The following is a 19,903-nucleotide window of genomic DNA, read 5'->3' as shown; positions in this document are numbered from 1 at the left end:
CCACAGCAGAGAGCTGTATTGGAAGTGTGGCAGCCAGGACACGAACCGGTGCCCATATGGGATGCCGGCACTGCAGGCAGTGGCTTTATGCACTATGCCACAGTGCTGGCCCCCATAATGCTGATTTTAAAAAGCAAGTCACTAAAGCAGAATATATTGCTGTAATTCCATGTTTGTAAAATTCAACTTTTGACAATAAAATTCCTTAATATTGAGTGATGCTTGCACAGGAGGTACAGCACTGTAAATTATCAGCCTTTAATATGGTAGTTGCTTCTGAGGAAGAAGAATGTGCTGCCAACAGAGGTGTTTTGGTCTGTGTCCACTTAAGAAATACTGCAGCAACTTTTTTCCTCTTCGAGGGGCACAGTGGCATTGCCTGGTGAATCTGCAGTCATCTACGTCCTAGCAAAGGATGTGTATCTGAGTGAGCTAAATCTGCTGGCCAAATTTGGTTTTAACCAAAATCCTCAGCTTAAGTTTTCCTTTGAGAGTACTCCTCTTCAAAGCTGTGACTCACGTTCATCTAAAACGAACTGAACTCATGACATTTCAAATTATTTGTAACCAAATTGCTGAAATCTGGTTTTGGCACAACTACTTGTTTCCTATGGTCTTTGGAAACTGTTTATGAGATTAAACTTGTGCCCCAGCCCTGCCCAGTAAATTCTGAAAGGTATGGGATGATTCAGATTTTAACTAAAGCTCTCCATTTAAGGTCAAGTTACAACTTTCTTGCTATTTGGATTCCATATACATCCATGTTTCATACTACTGCGTACACATTGCTTTGTATCAACTCTCCTGAGCCCAGGGAAGTCACCTTCTCTTCAGTGGCAGGAACCCAGAGCTTTGGAAAACTGACAGCAGAGCTTTATGTCACACAGTGGCTTTTAGTTCAGTGGTGACCCCTCCTTAGCCCTTTACAACTGTGTAGTGTTTGTACATGCTACTGGTTCTTCCTCTACTTGTTTGAAGCATTGAGGGCCGGGGCGGGGGGGGGGGTCTGTGATACGGTAGGGGAGGCTGAGTTTTTACAGAAACTCAATTCTTATTGTTTGTTTGTCATGCCCTGCCCCCTTTAATCTTTAATCCTGATCAAGTATCTTCCCCCAACTTGGTAAAATACAGTGGATTTATCTATCTGCTGATGTTTTGGTGCTAGGATACATTCTGAATAAAATGTATGTACCCCAAAAACCTAGTAATGGGAGGAAGTTGAACTATAGCCTCCTTGGGTGTGAGGAGGGGTGAATAGTGGGAGGAAGGAGGGGTTGTTTGTATTTTCCAAAGAGAGCTGTGAGTGCTTGTTTACCTGACTTTCCTGATGAGAAATCTTTGGCAAATAATTTTTAAAAGTTTTATTTATTTTACTTATTTCAAAGTAGATGAAGGGGGAAATCTATCCACTGGTTCTCTCACCAAATGCAAGCAACAGTCAGGGCTGGGCAAGGCCAAATTCAGGAGCCAGGGATTCTATATGGGTCTTTCTCATGTGGGTGCAAGGACCCAACTATGGGGTCATCTTAGGGTATGTATCAGCAGGAAGGTGGGGTCAGGAAAGAGCAAAGCCTTGAACCCAGGTGCTCTGACATAGAATGTGAGTGTTCCTAGTGCCATCATAACTGCTGCCCGTGTGGTTGTTTGTACTTTTTATGTTAGTAGCAGTAGTGGCTGCTCAGTTTTCTTGTAAGGGAGGAGGTGTTTGCCTTTCTGGAGGTGGAAGAATGCGACATGTAGACATCCTCACCTCAGACCCCATTGTGGCTTGACAGCTGGGGAAAGCGTAGGAAGCAATGAAAATGCCCAGTATTAGTCACAGGAGAACCCAGGACCAGCCATATTGAAAGGAACAGATCTCTGGGAGAAGGGGAGCCAGAGGGAGAGGGAGGGGGAAGGAGAGAGGGCAAGAGCGGGTGAGAGGGAGAGAGAAAGTAAGCTGTGTGGCTGCTGAGGCTTTGTGGTAGCATATACTTCTGGATTCCCTTGTGTTATTTATTTACTTAGTGTCTAAAAAGTTGACATAGCTTACCCAAGTGCTTTCCCAATTAACTCGAACACCTGTTGGGTTGGAAAAGGCATGTAAATGAAAGCATGAATTGGCAGGGGTGTCTGTGTGTGTGTGAGATTGGGTTGGGAGTAGTAATTCAACAATCCAGTAGCTGACAGAGGAGGGAGGAGGGATGGAGCTGAGCAGGCATCACTGCAGAACCTGGATACCTACCTCCTCCTTCCTCTACTCAGGAAAGGAGCCCTTCTTTGCCAGGGCTCTGGAGGGCTGTGAATCTGTGACAGTGCAGTCACTGGGTGCCTGGGAAGGGCCTGCTATGTGCTTGGGCCTGCTTGTGTTTTACAAGCCCGATGGCTTTGGGCTCTGCCTCTCCCTCTTCAGAGGCCTACCATCCGCACCAAATGTTTCACATTACTCAGTGTGAAAACTCTCCTATTCTTTCAGATTTTTTACAAGTTCATGCATCCGCAGAAACCTGATATTCCATATTTCATTCTGCTTTGTGGATGTCACTGGGAGGGATGCTGGTTCACAGGCAACAGGCCTCTTCTGGCTTTGATCAGCTTGACCGCAACTAATTGTAAATGGAGAACAAATGAAAGAAATATTTACAAATTCCATGGGAATTCAGGCGGGGCCAATGCCTTCCCTAATGCCTCCATTCACAGTGAATGTTTATTGAATACTTCGATTCTACTGTGCACTTCATTATTTATATAGTATTAGGTTTTAGCTTGTTCTAAGGGGATCCAAAGAGTTAGTAAGATGACCTTCCCTTCCCCTCCTCTGCTTTCACCCCCTTTCCTTCTGCAAACTTCCTTTCTTTTGCATCACAGTCTGCTGTTGCCTAAGGAAAATCAACTCAAATTCTCAAGCTACAGCTGGAAGAAGAGGAAGGACAAAAAGGGAAGCTTTTTTTAAAAAAACAAAAACCATAAAATTTAAAACAAATTTTGAGTTGCATAGTGGAGTTGGGAAGAATGAAATGAAAACGTTCAAGATTTGTTCAAAATAAAGTCATAAATGCCTGGAGCCAAGTTAAACAGCTGTTGGGTCAGGCAGGCTAAGGCCTGAAACGCAGCACCAACAGAGAGCTGTACATTATGCAATTAATCAACCCTTGGCTGGTTATAAGGAAACAGGCCTAACCCTGTAGAGAAGTTCACATTTGGTCCTTTACATTCTGAAGCATTCTTTTCCAGGAGAGTTTCTTTCTACTCAGAAACCAAAGTCACTTCTGTGGCTTTCACCTGTTGTTCATAGAGAGACACAGACAAGGTCAGTTGTGCCTCCCTGTCTGGTTCACCTGCCTGGTGGCCAGTGCTGGAAGCCCTGTCAGACATAACCCTCTTCTGCTGTCACAGCCGCCATGTACTTCCGGGGCAGCTTAGACATGTGATAGTGATGTTGAAGAAAAGAGAGGAGCTAACCTCTGTCCAGAGAGTCCTTTTGCTATCGCTTTCTTGGATGGCAGGTGTGCCTGGGGATGGCCAGCATCCTTGAAGTAAGTGCTCTAACAACCACTTTTTCCATTAGGAACATTTCCACGACTGTATCAGCTGTACCCAGCCCTGTTCCACCCCACTAGCTGTAAAAGTGAGGTCAGATTCTGTTATCCCTGGAGACCTGCTTAGCCTGCCACCCTCCACCTTAACAGCAGACGTGAAATCACACTGATTAGAGGGCAGGTGACCCCAGAATGACCCCAGATATCTGATGATAGAGGTGCTGGTGAGGAGGTGATGGCCACTGGACAGATGGCTTCAAAAAGCCTTGGAAGGCTGAACAGAGGACCCAGGACAAAGCAGAAGGAATTTAACTACCAAGCTGATAAAAGATGGGAGTTAGTTCCCAGAGGAGATTTTTTTGTTGTTGTTGTTTTTTACATTTCTTAGTACAAATTTCTTTCTAAAATCATATTTTAACTTCTGTCCTTTCAGTAGTCATTAATTGCCTTAAAATTAATGAAGCCATTTTAATGAGCCCCCTGAAAATCTGAAATCAAAGTTACCCTCTTTAACTTTTTCACTTCTTAAAAAATGTGTTTTGTTTGACTCAGTAAGTTTATGTTTTTATGTGGTACTGTGTGATATTTGAAGCTTTATGCGACATATGATGATCAGGTGAGAGTACAGATTTTTTTGAAAATCATGCTTTTTGTGTATGTTTTTGTTTCACAGCATTGAGAAAATCCTTATTCATAAAGATAAGTAGCTTCAAAATAAAATGCTTCAAAAGTTCACTTCTAAATTTCAAGATTTGGGGCTGGTGCTGTGGCACAGCTGATTAAAGCCACAGCCTGCAGTGCTGGCATCCTATATGGACAACGGTTTGAGGCCCAGGTGCTCCACTTCTGATTTAGTTCTCTGATAATGCACCTGGGAAAGCATTGAAGAATGACCTAAAATCTTTGGGACCCTTCACCCACTTGGGAGACCCAGAGGAAACTCCTGACTCCTGGTTTCAGCCTGGACCAGCCTGGTCATTGTAGCCATTTGCAGAGTGAACCAACAGACAGAAGGTTTCTATCTCTCTGTCTCTCCTTCTGTAACTCTGCCTTTCAGATAAACAAATAAATTTTTTAAAAGAAATTTCAAGATTATTCTTAAGTTGATCTAGAACCTTGAAGAACTATTCAGTATTTTTGTCTCAAAATTTACTGCTGACTCTTTTTAACATAATTATAAAAGACAAATAAGAACCCTCAGATTATAAATGGTGAAAATAGCTACATAATATAACATCATATGAGACATGAAAAAAAGCTCACTTGATACTGTGTAACTGGGCATGTATAGTGATGAAACAGTGACTGACATTTAATTTAACACAACACACTTGATGTTAAGAAGGTACTGCTTTACAATTTTTAGTAAGTGAATATTTGTAGGCCTGATTTTTTAAAAAGATTATTTGAAAGGCAGAGTAACGGGCACCCATACATACATGCATACATACACACACACACACACACACACGGGGTGGGGGTGGGATTTTCCATCCACTGCTTCACTCCCAGATGACCATTACAGTCAGAGTTGGGCCAGGCCCAAGCCAGGAGTCAGGAACTCCATGTGGGTCTCCAATGTGAGTGGCAGGGGTCCAAGCCCTTGGACCATCTTCTGCTTCTTTCTCAGGTGCACCTGAAGGGAACTAGATTAGAAACAGAGCATCCAGGACTTGAACAAACCTCTGCTCTGATATTGGATATGTGTATCACAAGTGGCAGCTTAACCCTCTGTGCCACCACACAGGCCCCATCTTTTCTTTCTTCCTTCATTCCTTCTTTCTTCCTACCCTCCCTCCCTCTTTCCTCCCTTCGTCCCTCCCTCCCTTCTTTCCTTCTTTCCTTCCTTAATTTCTTTCTTTCCTTCCTTCCTCTTTCCCTCCCTCCCTTCCTTCCTTTACTGGTGATACATGTCATGGGTGGGATGTGAAAATGAAGCATGTGTCCAGTCACGTGGCATTTCTAATCATAAACCAGACTTCCAAATGCATTAAAGAACAAGCAAAAGATATGGTAAAGAAAGAAATTAACACAACTTTTCCAGCCCTCTTCTGCAGGGAGCAGGTGTGTCTCTCCCACACTGTCAGGAAACAGTACCCCACAGAGTCAGCCTTGGGAAGTCACCTTTCAGATGACAGTGCTTCCTGAGCAGCAGTCTTCCCATTAGCGATGAAATGCTCAGGCTGCCCTCTTGAAGACTCCACTTTATTTTTCAAGGTGTGAGGAGGGCATGGCCTCTTGTCAAGTTTATTCCAGACCTGGTGGAGGAGTACTGTGCACCAGTGCTGCCCTTTCAATCCCCTGGCTTCAGTGCAGTCCCTGGTAGATCAGTATGGAACAGGAGTGAATAGCCATCAACAGATTGGCTAATCCTGTAAGAAGTAGTCTCTGAAAAATCCCAAATCTGGCTAGACTGGCCCTGAGTAATGTCCCCTTCCACCCCTCATCCTGCGGAGCAGGGGACAGGTGGCAGGGAACTGGCTGATCACATGCAAGCAGCTCATCCTCGCCTTTTGTCTTAGTGGGCAACAGGAGTCTCGAAAATAATGTCACTTTCTGTAGATTCAAAGGGCGGGGAATAGAGTGGTTAAGGACTTCATTTTGGGAACCAGTGGAGCCAGGTGATATTCTATCTCTGCCACTTACTGTCTGTGTGGTGGGCCAAATTCCCACCTGCTGTCAGTGGTAGATTCCTTATCTGTAAAATTAGCTAACAAAAGTATTTACCTAATGGCATTGCTTTGAGATTTGAGGGAGTTAATGCACAAAGAATGTTTAGAATGGCACCTAACAGTAATAAATGCAGTACATCAACTTTAGCTGTTTCTGTTCTTTCAGGAACCAAGAGGTATGTTGTTTACCAGTGCATTCATTATTTTCCCACTACTTTCTTGTCAACATAAGTGTTTATTGAGGTTACAGTTTGTTGTTTTCATTTTTAAATTTTACTTTTAATTAGTTTTTAACAGATTCACTGTAATTTGTAGATATAATTCTTCTTTCTTTCTTTCTTTCTTTCTTTCTTTCTTTTTTTTTTGACAGAGTTAGTAAGAAGGAGAGAGAGAGAGAGAGAGAGAAAGGTCTTCACTTCCATTGGTTCACCCCCCAAATGGCTGCTACAGCTGGCACGCTGCGCCAATCTGAAACCAGGAGCCAGGTGCTTCCTCTTGGTCTCCCATGCAGGTGCAGGGCCCAAGCACTTGGACCATCCTCCACTGCCTTCCTGGGCCACAGCAGAGAGCTGGACTGGAAGAGGAGCAGCTGGGACAGAATCCAGCACCCCAACTGGGACTAGAATCTGGTGTGCCGGTGCCACAGGCGGAGGATTAGCCAAGTGAGCTGCGGCGCTGGCCAACAGATTCACTGTAATTTGTAGATATAATTCTAAGAACATAATGATATTACCCTTTCTCCCCTGACCTTCCCCCCTCTCCCTCCTTCCTTCTCCTTTTCTTTCTTTTTTAAAAGGTCTTTGAATATCATATTTTAAATTTATATTATGATAAAAGGCTTAATACTTCACCAAATAACAAGTTTGACAAGTAATAAGCAAAAACAACTTAGTTTACTGGGAATATAGACAATGGCTGTAAACAATAATTCTATGGAAAATGACCATTTCACCCATATATAGTAAATTTTAAAGTAATCCCAGATCATTACAACTATGTATTATAACATTCTTAACCATTGGTTTGACAAAGGTATAAAACAGAATTTTGCAAAACTATGTTTGCAGCAATACTGATACACATAGACATTTCTTTCTTTTTTTGTTTGTTTTTAAAATTTTAGCTCTCGCCAGCTCTCTGCTGTGGCCAGGGAGTGCAGTGGAGGATGGCCCAAGTCCTTGGGCCCTGCGCCCCATGGGAGACCAGGATAAGCACCTGGCTCCTGCCATCTGATCAGCGCGGTGCGCCGGCCGCAGCGTGCTACCGCGGCGGCCATTGGAGGGTGAACCAACGGCAAAAGGAAGACCTTTCTCTCTCTCTCTCTCTCACTGTTCACTCTGCCTGTCAAAAATTTAAAAAAAAGTTTTTTTTAGCTCTCACATATAAAGGTGAACATGTAGTATTTGTCTTTCTGGCTCTGGCTTATTTCACTCCACATTATGTTCCCCAATTCCAACCATTTTACTGCAAATGATAGAATTTCATTCCTTTGTATAGTTGGATAATATTCCATTGTGTATATATTCCACAGTTTCTTGTGATATTTATTTTTTTTGACAGGCAGAGTTAGACAATGTGAAAGAGAGAGAGAGAGACAGAGTTATAGACAGTGAGAGAGACACAGAGAGAAAGGTCTTCTTTCTGTTGGTTCACTCCCCTAATGGCCGCTATGGCCGGTGCTGCGCCGATCCAAAGCCAAGAGCCGGGTGCTTCCTCCCAGTCTCTCATGTGGGTGCAGGGACCCAAGCACTTGGGCTATTCTCCGCTGCCCTCCTAGGCCACAGCAGAGAGCTGGACTGGAAGAGGAGCAACCGGGGCAGAATCCAGCACCCCAACCGGGACTAGAACCCAGGATGCCGGCACTGCAGGCAGAAGATTAGCCTAGTGGGCCATGGCACTGGCCCATAGTTTGTTTATCCAATCATCCTGTGATGGACACCTTGCCAGATTCCAAATTTTGGCTGTTGTGAACAGTGCTATTGTAAACATCGTCATGCAAGTATCTCTGATATATCATGTTCAAGTCTTTTGTGAATACGCCCAATAGTGAGATGGCTGGATCATATGGCAAGTCTACTTCTAGTTTTCTAAGAAATAGCTGCACTGTTTTTCCACAGTGGCTGCACTAATTTACATTCCCACCAACAGTCTATAATTGTTCCCCTTTTTCCACATCCTTGCCAGCATTTGTTACTCTTTCTGTTTTGGATTTTAGCTGTTATGACAGAAATGAGGTGAGATTTTTCTTTTAACCTTGTTAGAAAGTCCACACTTTAGGGTTTTTTGTAGAGTAGCAATCTTATTCATTGACATTTATATTTCCATTTAAATGTTTTAGTTATTTCTTAAGAATGTTTATTTAAAGCTATATGTATATATTTAATCACATATGTGTTGTAAATATGCATTTCCTCCTTTAAGTATTGAGCAGGAAAATCCATCTGCAATGCATTTGTAGAAGAGTCCTCAGTTAGACCGTTAGTGATGCCTTAGCAACACAAGTATACTTGGACTAATTTTCTTACCTAAGAAAGTGGCTCTTTTCCCTCATTATCTGTTCTAAAGACAGTGATCAACGTGTTTTCATGCCTAGATATCAAATGGGTTGTTGTTCAGAAAAAAAAAATCTAAATGTTTGTTATTCAGTATTAATTATTGGACTCAGAAGGAGGAGATTGTGGACAATTGTGGAGAAGTATTTTTTTCTTTTCCTATTAACAACATGTCTAGACAGCCACGAACAATGCTCAGAAAACACTTACTTCACCTGTCATTTGAGCTATGAAAATTGTGCTGTGTCCTAGTGTTTTTAATGCCACCAGCATTTTTTTTTTTTTTTGAAGAGCACAATTAAAGAAGAAAAAGGAAGTAAGCAGCTTGCAAATGGTGCCTCTTTACATAAATGGACAGCATTCCAGAATGGGATTTTATGGGACTCCACCTACATTAAGCTGACCCTAATGGAGGTGACCCATCGACAATAGATCTCTTTATTGTATTGTTTTGACACAGAACAAGTGACATTCCTCAGGCCCCTTTTCATGTAACTGTCTGCCACAGAATACGTCTGTATTCTTTTTACCTGCAGAACTGGGTTATATCAACTCCATTACTCTTAGGCTTATCTGATGGCAACTGAAAACTGATGCTGGCAGGGAGGGCAATGACAGCTTGGATACATACCACTCACCTCAGTTTCTAAGCTCTCAGAGCAGTTTCACTTAAGCCTGGAAAAATGTTTATGAACAGTGATATACCCACATTTCTATGAATATATTTATATCAGAAAAACAGGAAATTTTGCACATATGTGTTCTTTAAATGATATATGAGGTTACCTCAAAAAGTTCACTGAAAAACTGGGTTATATTGTGCTGAGGAAAACACTTGTGATTTTTTCCTTTAAAATAGTTTCATGAGGAGACATCCATGCATACAAGGGATTTTCAGCAAGTTCATGAAAAATGTATATTTTGAGGGTTGCAGGTGGGAGGGAAGTTATGGGAGGGGGGAAGCCATTGTAACCCATAAGCTGTACTTTGGTAATTTATATTCATTAAATAAAAGTTTAATAAATGAAAAAAAAGAAAAATACTAGGCATTCATTTCAAAATTTTTTGTGCCAGAATAAGCATATCTTTTAATTGCATTTTTTCTGCAAACATTTTGAACCACTCTGGTATATTATGCAATGATGCAGAGGTTAAACATTACATTATTATGATGTGTACATACAGGTTTGTGTATACATCTCATTTTGTGCTCTAATGTGACTGTTGGTACACTCATATATTTATGTTTATGTGGATATAAGTGTATATGTAGTCAGTGTGTGTTCTGTTTTTAAAGATTTATTTGTTTGAAGAGAGAGAGAGAGAGATTTTCTATCTGCTGGTTCATTCCCTAGGTAGCCACAAAAAGCCTGGGCTGGACTAGGCTGAAGCCAGGAGCCAGGACCTTCATCAGAGTTCCCATGTGGGTGGCAGGGGTCCAAGCACTTGGGCCATATTCTGCTGCTTTTCCTAGACCATTAGCAGGGAGCCGGATGGGAAGGAACAACCAGGACATGAATGGTGCCCACCCATATGGCATGTCGGCATTTCAGGTGGTGGTTTTACTTGCTATGCCACAGCATCCATCATTTTCTATGACACTCTGAAAACAGTTCATGTGTGGTTACAGTATTCACAAAGCCCCAAGCCTTTGTCTATGGGAATGCTGTTCCTAGAGTAAGTCCTACAGTTCTCCTACAGTTCAGAATTGATGGAAAAGGGAAGGTTTACAGCCTTTTTCTCCAATGAATACTGAAAATCACAGGTTCTTCGAAGTAGCAAGGGAATAAAGATCTATTGAAAATGAACATTCTGTTTTCTGTATTTTCTGAATGATGACACAGCATTATAATTATGCAGTAATTACATACACTACTATACACTTTGAATATAGCCAAGTTTTCAGCTGCAAATATTTTCTAGAATTCTTTTCTGTAGTTACCTCTAGTGTCTATGAGAATGGTATCTTAGCTGTACCTTGGGTAATTCTCAAGAACTGCAGACCTAGGCTAGCATTGTGGCACACTGGGTTAAGCCACCAGCTGCAATGCCACTTTCCCAAATGGGCACCAGTTTGAGTCCTGGCTGCTCCTCTTCTGATTCAGTTATGATAATGTACCTGGGAAAGGAGAAGAAGATGGCCCAAGTACTTGGGCCCTGCCACCCATGAGGGAGCCTAGGATGAAGCTCCTGGCTTCTGCCTGGCCTAGCCCTGGCTGCTGAGGTCATTTGGGAGTGAATTAGCAGATGAAAGATCTCTGTCGGTAGCAAACTGCACGTATGTTATGAAGTTTGATGTGTTTGGATAAAGCTGTAGTGTTGTCAAATCTGTCATTTGGATAAAGGCAGACACTGGTGACATCAGTGTTATAATTTAGATAATAAACAGATTCCAATGTTCCTCCCCAGCAAAAGTTTCCTCATGGCCCTTTGTAACATCTCTTGTTTGTTCCCAGTCTCTGTTAACAACTCTGGTTCTGTTTTCCTTCATCATATGTTAGTTTACATTTTTCTAGAATTTTCTATGAGTAAAATCATAGAATATATACTTTATAGTTTGACTTCTCTCACTTAGCATAATTATTTGAGATTAACCCAAAAGTCATAATAATGGGAAAAATTTTCTCCACATTTACTTGTAGTGGTTTTTATAATTCATATGTTACTAGGTATATATCCACTTTAACTTAATTTTTGTATGTGGCCACAGAAGTTCATTTTTTTGTATGAATATCAAGTTATTTCAGTATCATTTATTGGAAAGACCAACCTTTCTCCAGTGGTAGTGATTGTCTCTCTCCAGCTGGGGTAATTACAGGGCTCACTCCTTCTCCATCTCTCAGAGGCCACTGTTCCTCATTGACTGACATCCATTCCTTGGAAATCATTGATTCATATATTTTGAATATTTCTTTGTTTCAGGCTGATAGGTATGGGTGATCCTGTTACTCTCGGTTGAAAGTAGAAGTTCCTTACTTAGTATTTTCTTTTTCTGAAACAATCTGTTGCCAACAGATTACAAGGCAGGAGACAACATATTCAGATGCAGAAGTCTGGCTGCTCTTGAAAAATCTGCAGACCTGGCAAAATGGGTCACACCTGCCACACGGCAGCACCCTGTTTCAGAGCAGCAGTGGCTCCCCATCTCTGGGGCAGGAACTCACTCTCTGGTTGCCCATAGCTCACCGCCCTTACTTGATTCCCGTGGGTCTGATCATTCCAAACCTTTCATTTTATTTGGGAGGAAATGGAAGCAGAGAGGCAAAGTGAGATGGGATTAGAATCTGGATCTCTGAGTCCAAACCTACTAGTGTTTGTGCAGAGACTGAGAAGTTATTGTACCTCGTGTTATTGGTATGGAGTTGAACAAGTTGAAGGTTTGAGGATTTGCTGACAGATGGAGGTGCTTGGTGCCTATAACTTACACTCTCATACTCTTTTTCATTTCTTGATAATAACCTGTGAAGTTTATTATAATTTATCTGTTGCCATCTGTGGAATGCAGACAATATGATAGGATTTAACTGCTACTTAATTCTCTTAAAGGAATCATTCATTCAGCAAACCCTCCTTTAGAGTATTATGTTCACTTTTCCTCATAAATAAATTGCTTGTAGCATTTCTACTTAATGTTTCAATCTCTGATTTCCCACAGTAAGATAAGACTGAAATGACCACAATGTAGAAAACATGTTTGGAGTGTTCCTTGTCCATTCATAACTTTCTGACTTAAACTATCAAAAATGTTCATGCTGAGTAAACTGAGAAACTCAATCTGCTAGCCTGGTACATTATGTCATAAAAAGCTGTATCTACCATTTTTCCTTTACAATGTATTAGCCAAAATATTAGTAAACTTTTGTTCAGCTTATAGACATAAGCCCCACACCTCCCAAAAAACCTCACAAAAACCAAAACCACAAAAATGTTAAGAATAAAAAAAATTGCATCTATGTGGTGCACGGGTGAAGTTACACTTTGTTACTAGATTTAGTAGACATAGGTGCATTTTGAAATTTTTCTTTTTACTCTGTTCGTAGGCATATTGTAAATATGAGCCATGAAGAACAATCCTCTACAACATGTAGAAGTAAAAACACAATAGTTGTTTTTTTAAATTATTTTACTATATTAACACACTTGATTATTAATGACTTAAAAGTAAACAAGCAACCATGGGACTGTCCTATGACTTTTATATTCAGAATCACATTAAACCTGACAGACACTGTTTTACCTTGCTTGCAAGAGTTGTTAAAACGGTCTCAGTGGCAAAGAATGCTGCAAGACCAATCCAAGAGTCACATGAGTAGACGCTTCTACTCAGAGGGGGCCAAATAACAGCAAGCCATGGGCCACTAAAGAACATGTCACTTCTGTCACTTACACAGAGAGCTTCATTGCCTGATGGAATGCAGGAGACACTCAGTGCTTTGGTTTCTATGTTCTGGAAGGGTCATGTCTGGGTAGAGAATAATAGTTCCTATAAAGTCCAAGCCAGTAAATTGTGCTCTTAAATTTTCAAAGTAGTGCTCATCTGAACCAACAAGCTACTTTTTTCTACTTTTTTTTTCTAAATTTAATTAAATTAATTTATTTATTTGACAGAGAGAGAGAGAGAGAAAGAGAGAGAGCGAAAGAGCAAGGTCTTCCCAACATTGGTTCACCCTGCAAAATGGCCGATACAGCCAGAGCTACGCTGATCAGAAGCCAGGAGCCAGGTGCTTGCCCCTTGTCTTCAACGTAGGATCGGGGCGCAAGCACTTGGGCCATCTTCCACTGCCCTCCCGGGCCACAGCAGAGAGCTGTAATGGAAGAGGAGCAACCTGGACTAGAATCTGGTGCCCATATGTTATACTGGCACCGTGGGTGGAGGATTAACCAAGTGAGCCACTGCACCAGCCCCTTGTTTATTTTTAATTTTAATTTAAATTTTAATTTCTCTACAGGAGACAGATACATGACCAACAGGTACATGATAAAATGCTCAATATCACCAGTCCTTGGGGAAATGCAAATCTAAAGCACAATGAAAGATCGCCTCACACCTGTTTGAATGGATATTATAAAAAAGGCAAAAGATAGTAAGTGCTAGTGAGAATGAGTAAAGGGAATGCATATGTACTGTGGAACGGCATGTAAATTATAGAAATTCCTCAAAAAAGAAAAATAGTTGAATGATTATTTCTTTACATAACTTCTTCATTCTCATTTTCTCTCTATTCTTCTACTCCTCTGCAACTTGTCAGGGCTGACTGAATTCTAGATTCAAGAATATCTTTGTTTTTCCTCTCTTTTTTTTTTTTTTTTGGTAGGCAGAGTGGACAGTGAGAGATAGAGAGACAGAGAGAAAGGTCTTCCTTTTCCACTGGTTCACCCTGCGCACTGCGCTGATCCGAAGGCAGGAGCCAGGTGCTTCTCCTGGTCTCCCATGGGGTGCAGGGCCCAAGCACTTGGGCCATCCTCCACTGCCTTCCCGGGCTACAGCAGAGAGCTGGCCTTGAAGAGGGGCAACCGGGACAGAATCCGGTGCCCCAACCAGGACTAGAACCTGCTGTGCCGGCACCGCAGGCGGAGGATTAGCCTAGTGAGCCGCAGTGCCGGCCTTTCCTCTCTTTCAGAATCCTCACTTAGCTACAGAAGTCTCCAGCATTTCTGCTCCTTAGTGCGACTTTTTAAACTTTTTGACATGCAATTCGGGCTTCCCCTGTCTCCTCTCAGGCAACAAGCTGGTGCAACTGAAGCCAGGAGCCAGTAGTTCAATCCAGATCTCCCACATGAATGGCAGGGACCCCCGATTCTCAAGGCATCACCACTACCACTCAGGATCTGCATTAGCAGGAAGCTGAGCTCAGGAACTGAGCTGGGACTTAGCTGAGTGGGTAAGTCAACTCTTCCTTTCATTCCCTGAGCCTCCTTTTCCTCATCTGTACAAAGAGGGGTTCAGTTAGGTGAGCTCTAGCACTTTGCTTGGTCCAGCATTCTGTGAGTTCTGAGCATGGCTTAGAACAGGATGTGAGCATCATAACTGGCGTATTAACTACTAACACAAGTGCCTGCTGTGTCTGCTTTTTTTCTGAGATGAAAAAATCCACCAGCCTCTGAATTTTATGGCAGTCTTATGCTCCCTTAGTTTCTCTCTCCATTCGCCTCTTCTGATACCTGCAGTGTTGTTCTTGCTTTATTTTTCTTTCCTTTTCCCAACCATCTCCCTGAAGTCTCCTGGGTAACCTGTCACCAACTTTGTTTTGAGCTACTCACCCAACATCAGTGTCCTCCCAGGTAGTACCTCCTCTTACTGCATTTCCTCCATCTTCATCAAAGCCTAGAATTTTTATTTTTGAAAATAAAATAATTTTTATTTTTGAAAGCTGGAAATTTGTGGATACAATTTTAATAGATGTTCTTTCCCATCCTCCTTCACTCCCATCACTTTTGTGTTTTCTTTATTTATGAGGAAATGTTCACACTACTGGGAGAGATTGTGTGCCCCAATTTGACTTTCTTTAGCATTCATACCTTTCTTTGGCATGCAGTTTTGCAAATTTCCTGCCTTGTTGCTGTCCTTGGTGATCATTTATTATGAAATGTTTGTTTTGTGCTTGTCTGTTCTTTATAATTTTCTTCCCAGTCTCTTCTTCCTCAAGTCCATTCTCAGCCTGACTTTAATTTCCTTGCCTTGGAAAAGTCTATTGATAGCCCCGAAGATTAAATGTTCAGTGAGCTGTCCCCATGCTCACACAGTTCCTAACTGTGCTCTCAGAGAGCTTTCAGTCTTGCAGAGGATTACAGTGAAGGGAGAGGGCCACGAGTCAAGGAGGCTGGAGAGATAGAAAATGATGGAGGTGGGAGCTCTCCTCCCAGCCTGGGGAAGGGACAGGAGCAGAGGTTCACAGTGTGTCTCTTCAGTGAGAGGTAGCAGCCATGACATACCTCTCACATGCCTTAATGGAAAAGCAGGACTTGGATAGGCAAGGAAGGCAACTGACTTGAGCACAGAACCTTAGGGAACTCCAAAACACTCAGTAATTAGTATTTTAATGTATTATTTTAAAACAATGAAAATTAATACAAAAGAAAATCTATAAGGAACATAACATCAACACTTTCAATAAAAAAAAAGCCACAGAGAGGCCTGCAATTTCAGAGGATGGTAAATAATGGGCTCCAGGTATTAGTCCCAAACATCTCAGTGATTCTGGGCTCCCAGAGCACTGCTATAGCAGAGTCTCTCTATTTTGGGGGATTCTGTGGGTTTTGGTATGGACAGATAGAGCATCAAATCTAAGACACTTTTAATGTGCAAAAGCCCTGGAAATCTTTGTCTAGTCATGAGTGTATAAGCCCAATTATGACAGAAATTGGACCTGATATTTGCACTGATTTTTTTTTACTTTAAACAAGTAAAAATGCAATCACAGTTTCAGGGTGGTGTATTCATACTGGATGCAATGCCAGTAAGCAGATATTCCTTTTTTTTTTCTCTTCCTGATGTTGTATTGCCTTTCTTTCCTCTTCACAGAAGTTCACTCCTATTACTAACCAGCTTTCATTCTTGGACATACCTGGAAAGCGTGTTTGTGTGTATGTGCATGATAGATTCTTGCTTTCTTTTTAACCTTAAAATCTTTACTTCTTTTCTCTAGTCTTAGAATCTGCACTTTAGAGTGGACTCTGCGAGGCAGCTCGATTGGACAACAAGACCCTGACCCAAGTATTAGAAGAGGTGGACTCTGGGCCTGGCCCTGTTCCTAGTTAGCTGAGTGGGTAAGTCAACTCTTCCTTTCATTCCCTGAGCCTCCTTTTCCTCATCTGTAAAAGAAGGGTTCAATTAGGTGAGCTCTAGGGCTTTGCTTGATCCAGTATTCTGTGAGTTCTGAGCATGGCTTTGTCTTCCCCCAACTGGCCTGTTTCCAGCCAGTCCACTTAGAATCACTTGAAAACTGCTCAGCTTCTGTGCAGTTCTCACCCAGTGCTTGAGCACTGTGCTCTCCGTGTTTTAATTCTGAAGGCCTCCGATTACTTTCTGTGTTGAAATTAGACCCCTCATTCATGGTTTCAAGGCCAACTTTTCAGAAGAAAAGCCCTGACAAATTTTTTACTCTTTTATTAAAACCTTAATAAGGGGGAGAGCAAGGGAGCACATGAGCATCCATCAGTTCATTCATTTCTCAGATGCCCCCAGTGGATGGGGCTGGACCAGGCTGTCTTTCACGTAGCAGCAGGGCCTGATTCACATGAGCCATCACTGTTGCCTCCCAGAGTCTGGATTAGTAGGAAGCTGGAGGCAGGATCTTGAGCTGGCATTTAAAACCAGGCACTCCAGTGCAGACATGGGCATCTTAATTGCTAGGCCAAATGACTACTCTTCTTTGCTTGACTTTAATTTAAATATTGTTTACTGTTAAAAAAAAAAAAAAGAAGCAATGTTACTTGGGCCACTCATAAACTAGTTTATTCATTTGTAAAACAAGAAAGTTTTATTAGCTATTCTTCTAAGCCCTTTTTAGCTTTAAAATTCTAAACCTCTTTAAGTAGCATGTTGAATGTTCTTGGATTTTGAAGATGCTCATGGTATATTTTTATACTCATTTGTCAATTTTTCAAGTGCTCCAACTTTCTTCTCCCATCAGTTAACAGGAAATTACTCTAGAAATGTGAGATGTCTTATCTGTTGCTTGGCCCATTTAACTTTTGTAACTTGGTGTTTGACAAACACTGCAATTTTATAAAAAGCTTGGAGAGTTTCCCTAATCCAAGTTATTGTAAACATGCTAAAATTTTGAGGGTGTGTGTGTGTGTGATAGATAGATAGAGGGGGATGGGCGGGGGGGGGGGGGGAGGAAGAGAGGTAAGATGTAGCCTCCTCAGCCACTGCCCAGGCTATGTATGTGTCCTCTGTTGTGTTTGCTGTAGCACAGCATGGGCTCTGTCCATTTTGATGCATAGTGGCTGGGAGACAAGGTATCCACGGCCTTGCTTTTTTTTTTTTTTTTTTTACAGGCAGAGTGGACAGTGAGAGAGAGAGAGAGAGAGAGAAAGGTCTTCCTTTGCCGTTGGTTCACCCTCTAATGGCCGCCGCGGTAGCGTGCTGCGGCCGGCGCACCGCGCTGTTCAGATGGCAGGAGCCAGGTACTTATCCTGGTCTCTCATGGGGTGCAGGGCCCAAGGACTTGGGCCATCCTCCACTGCACTCCCTGGCCACAGCAGAGAGCTGGCCTGGAAGAGGGGCAACCGGGACAGGATCGGTGCCCCGACCGGGACTAGAACCCGGTGTGCCGGCGCCGCAAGGCGGAGGATTAGCCTGTTGAGCCACGGCGCCGGCCCACGGCTTTGCTTTAAAGATGACTGGTGGGGAATTCCTTGCCACCAAGTGTGGTGTCACTTCCTAGTTTCTGAAGCATTTCTGGATCATTAGCTCAGCTCTCTGGTTTCTGGGGCTTCTGAGGTAGCTGCTGGGAAAAGTAGGCACCTCCTGTTGAGTTCTGCCTGTGCCACTTCTGTCCCATGGGTCTCCCCAACAATATAATGGTTTCATCCTCTTAAGCCAGGGCATAACAGTTACACAGAATCCATGTTAAGAAACAGTCTAGAGGAGGGTCCAAGTGGGTTCATACTTTTAACGGAGTGCCATGACTGTGCCTTTCAAGCTCCTCGGTTGAAAGGGCCGCAATGTCAGCATGTGCACAGGCAGTCAGGAATCAGTTTCAGAGGCTTTCTACACATATTCGGATTCCATGAAAATGCCTGGACTTTTTTATTGAATGATGTTGATTTCAGAAAGGTGGCAGGGGTTATTTTAAAGTGAATAAAGTAAAAACTGTGGCCTGTGGTGGTAAAAAATTCTGTTGCAGTAGTATAGGACGAATAGAAAAACATGGCTTTGTAATTGCTACCTTCTGTGATTGGGCATCTCTGTTTAAAGAGCAGCACAGAACAGCAGCATTAACAGCATTTCTACCAATTTCTACAATGGCTGCATTGTGCCCCATGGACAGCTTGTTGCTGTGGCTTCTTGCATTACATTTGTTGTGCACCATGAATAAACATTGGTAACAAGTGTTACCTTGCTAAAAACATTAATAGACCCTTTTAAAACTCAACATGAAAAATAACTGGTAGGGCTAACAACACGAAGATAGTAGCCAAGTGTTTGAAAAAGTGCTGTATTCATTGCAGGGCCAGTTAGAAACTGACCATTTCAGCATAGTCATGTCAGTTTTATCACCTGTGATCTGTGCAGCTGATTAAAAACACATTAGCAGTGGCAATAACAAATTCTGGATGGAATTTTACTTAGGGAATCCACTTTTTAGAAGTACAAAATGAATGATATATTGGTATAAGAAACATCCTTAGAAATAATAAAAAAAAACCCTCAATTTGGAAGAGATAAACAATCTTTGACAGCTTCCTTAGCTGAAACAACAAAACCAAACCAACCAAAAAATCTATTCCCCCAACCCAAAGTAGTCTATTCCCTACCATATAAAATAGTCCCTAAATATTATAAAATATGCTTTAAAAAAAAAACTTCACTTGTTTATTTTCATGTCCTTGAAAGGTAGAGAGGCAGGGAGACAGAGGGACAGAGAGAGAAATAGAGAGCAATAATCTATTGCTGGTTTACTCTCCAAATGCCTGCAATACAAGGGTTGTGTCAGGCCAAAGCCAGAGGCCAGAAGCCAGGAGATCTAACTGGATCTCCAACATTGGGAGCAGGGGCCCAAGCTCTTGAGCCACCATAAACTGCCTCCCAGGATGCATTGACAGGGAGCTGTATTGGAAGGTGAGGAGCCAGAACTTGAACTGATCCTGCAATACGGAATGTAGGTATCCTGAGTGGTGTCTTAACCCACTGTGTCACAATGCCCTCCCCACCACCCCAGTAAATTATTCCTGAAATGACCATATTGGTTAAGTCTCATGTATATTAAAATGATCTTTAATTCTACCAGTTTTAGGCTTTCAGTAAGAAAAAAAAAAAAAAACAAACCCTAAGTATGAAAATAAAAGTAGTGACTTAACAAGCTTAGTGACTCTTGAAATCTTTAAGTTGAAACTTTAAGAGGTGAATTCATATTGGTGAACTGGAACAGAACATGTGGGCGCTACACTGTACATTCTGTTGATCCGTCCTGTGGTTTTAGGTGCTGCCTCC

General features: G+C 42.1%; 1 long non-coding RNA gene across 1 annotated transcript in view; it reads left to right on the top strand.

Annotated features, from left to right (window-relative positions):
- The first annotated feature begins 16,411 nt into the window (after positions 1–16,411).
- LOC133771933 (uncharacterized) overlaps positions 16,412–19,903 on the top strand; it is a 29,769-nt gene continuing 26,277 nt past the window's right edge. The window contains exon 1 of the long non-coding RNA XR_009867651.1: positions 16,412–16,509. This is a non-coding gene — a long non-coding RNA (uncharacterized LOC133771933). The remainder of the gene's footprint in view (positions 16,510–19,903) is intronic.

Source organism: Lepus europaeus, chromosome 12 (genome assembly GCF_033115175.1).
Source record: "Lepus europaeus isolate LE1 chromosome 12, mLepTim1.pri, whole genome shotgun sequence".
Lineage (NCBI taxonomy): Eukaryota > Metazoa > Chordata > Mammalia > Lagomorpha > Leporidae > Lepus > Lepus europaeus.
Note: the sequence above shows the minus strand (reverse complement) of the source record. Positions and strands in the feature narration are given on the sequence as shown.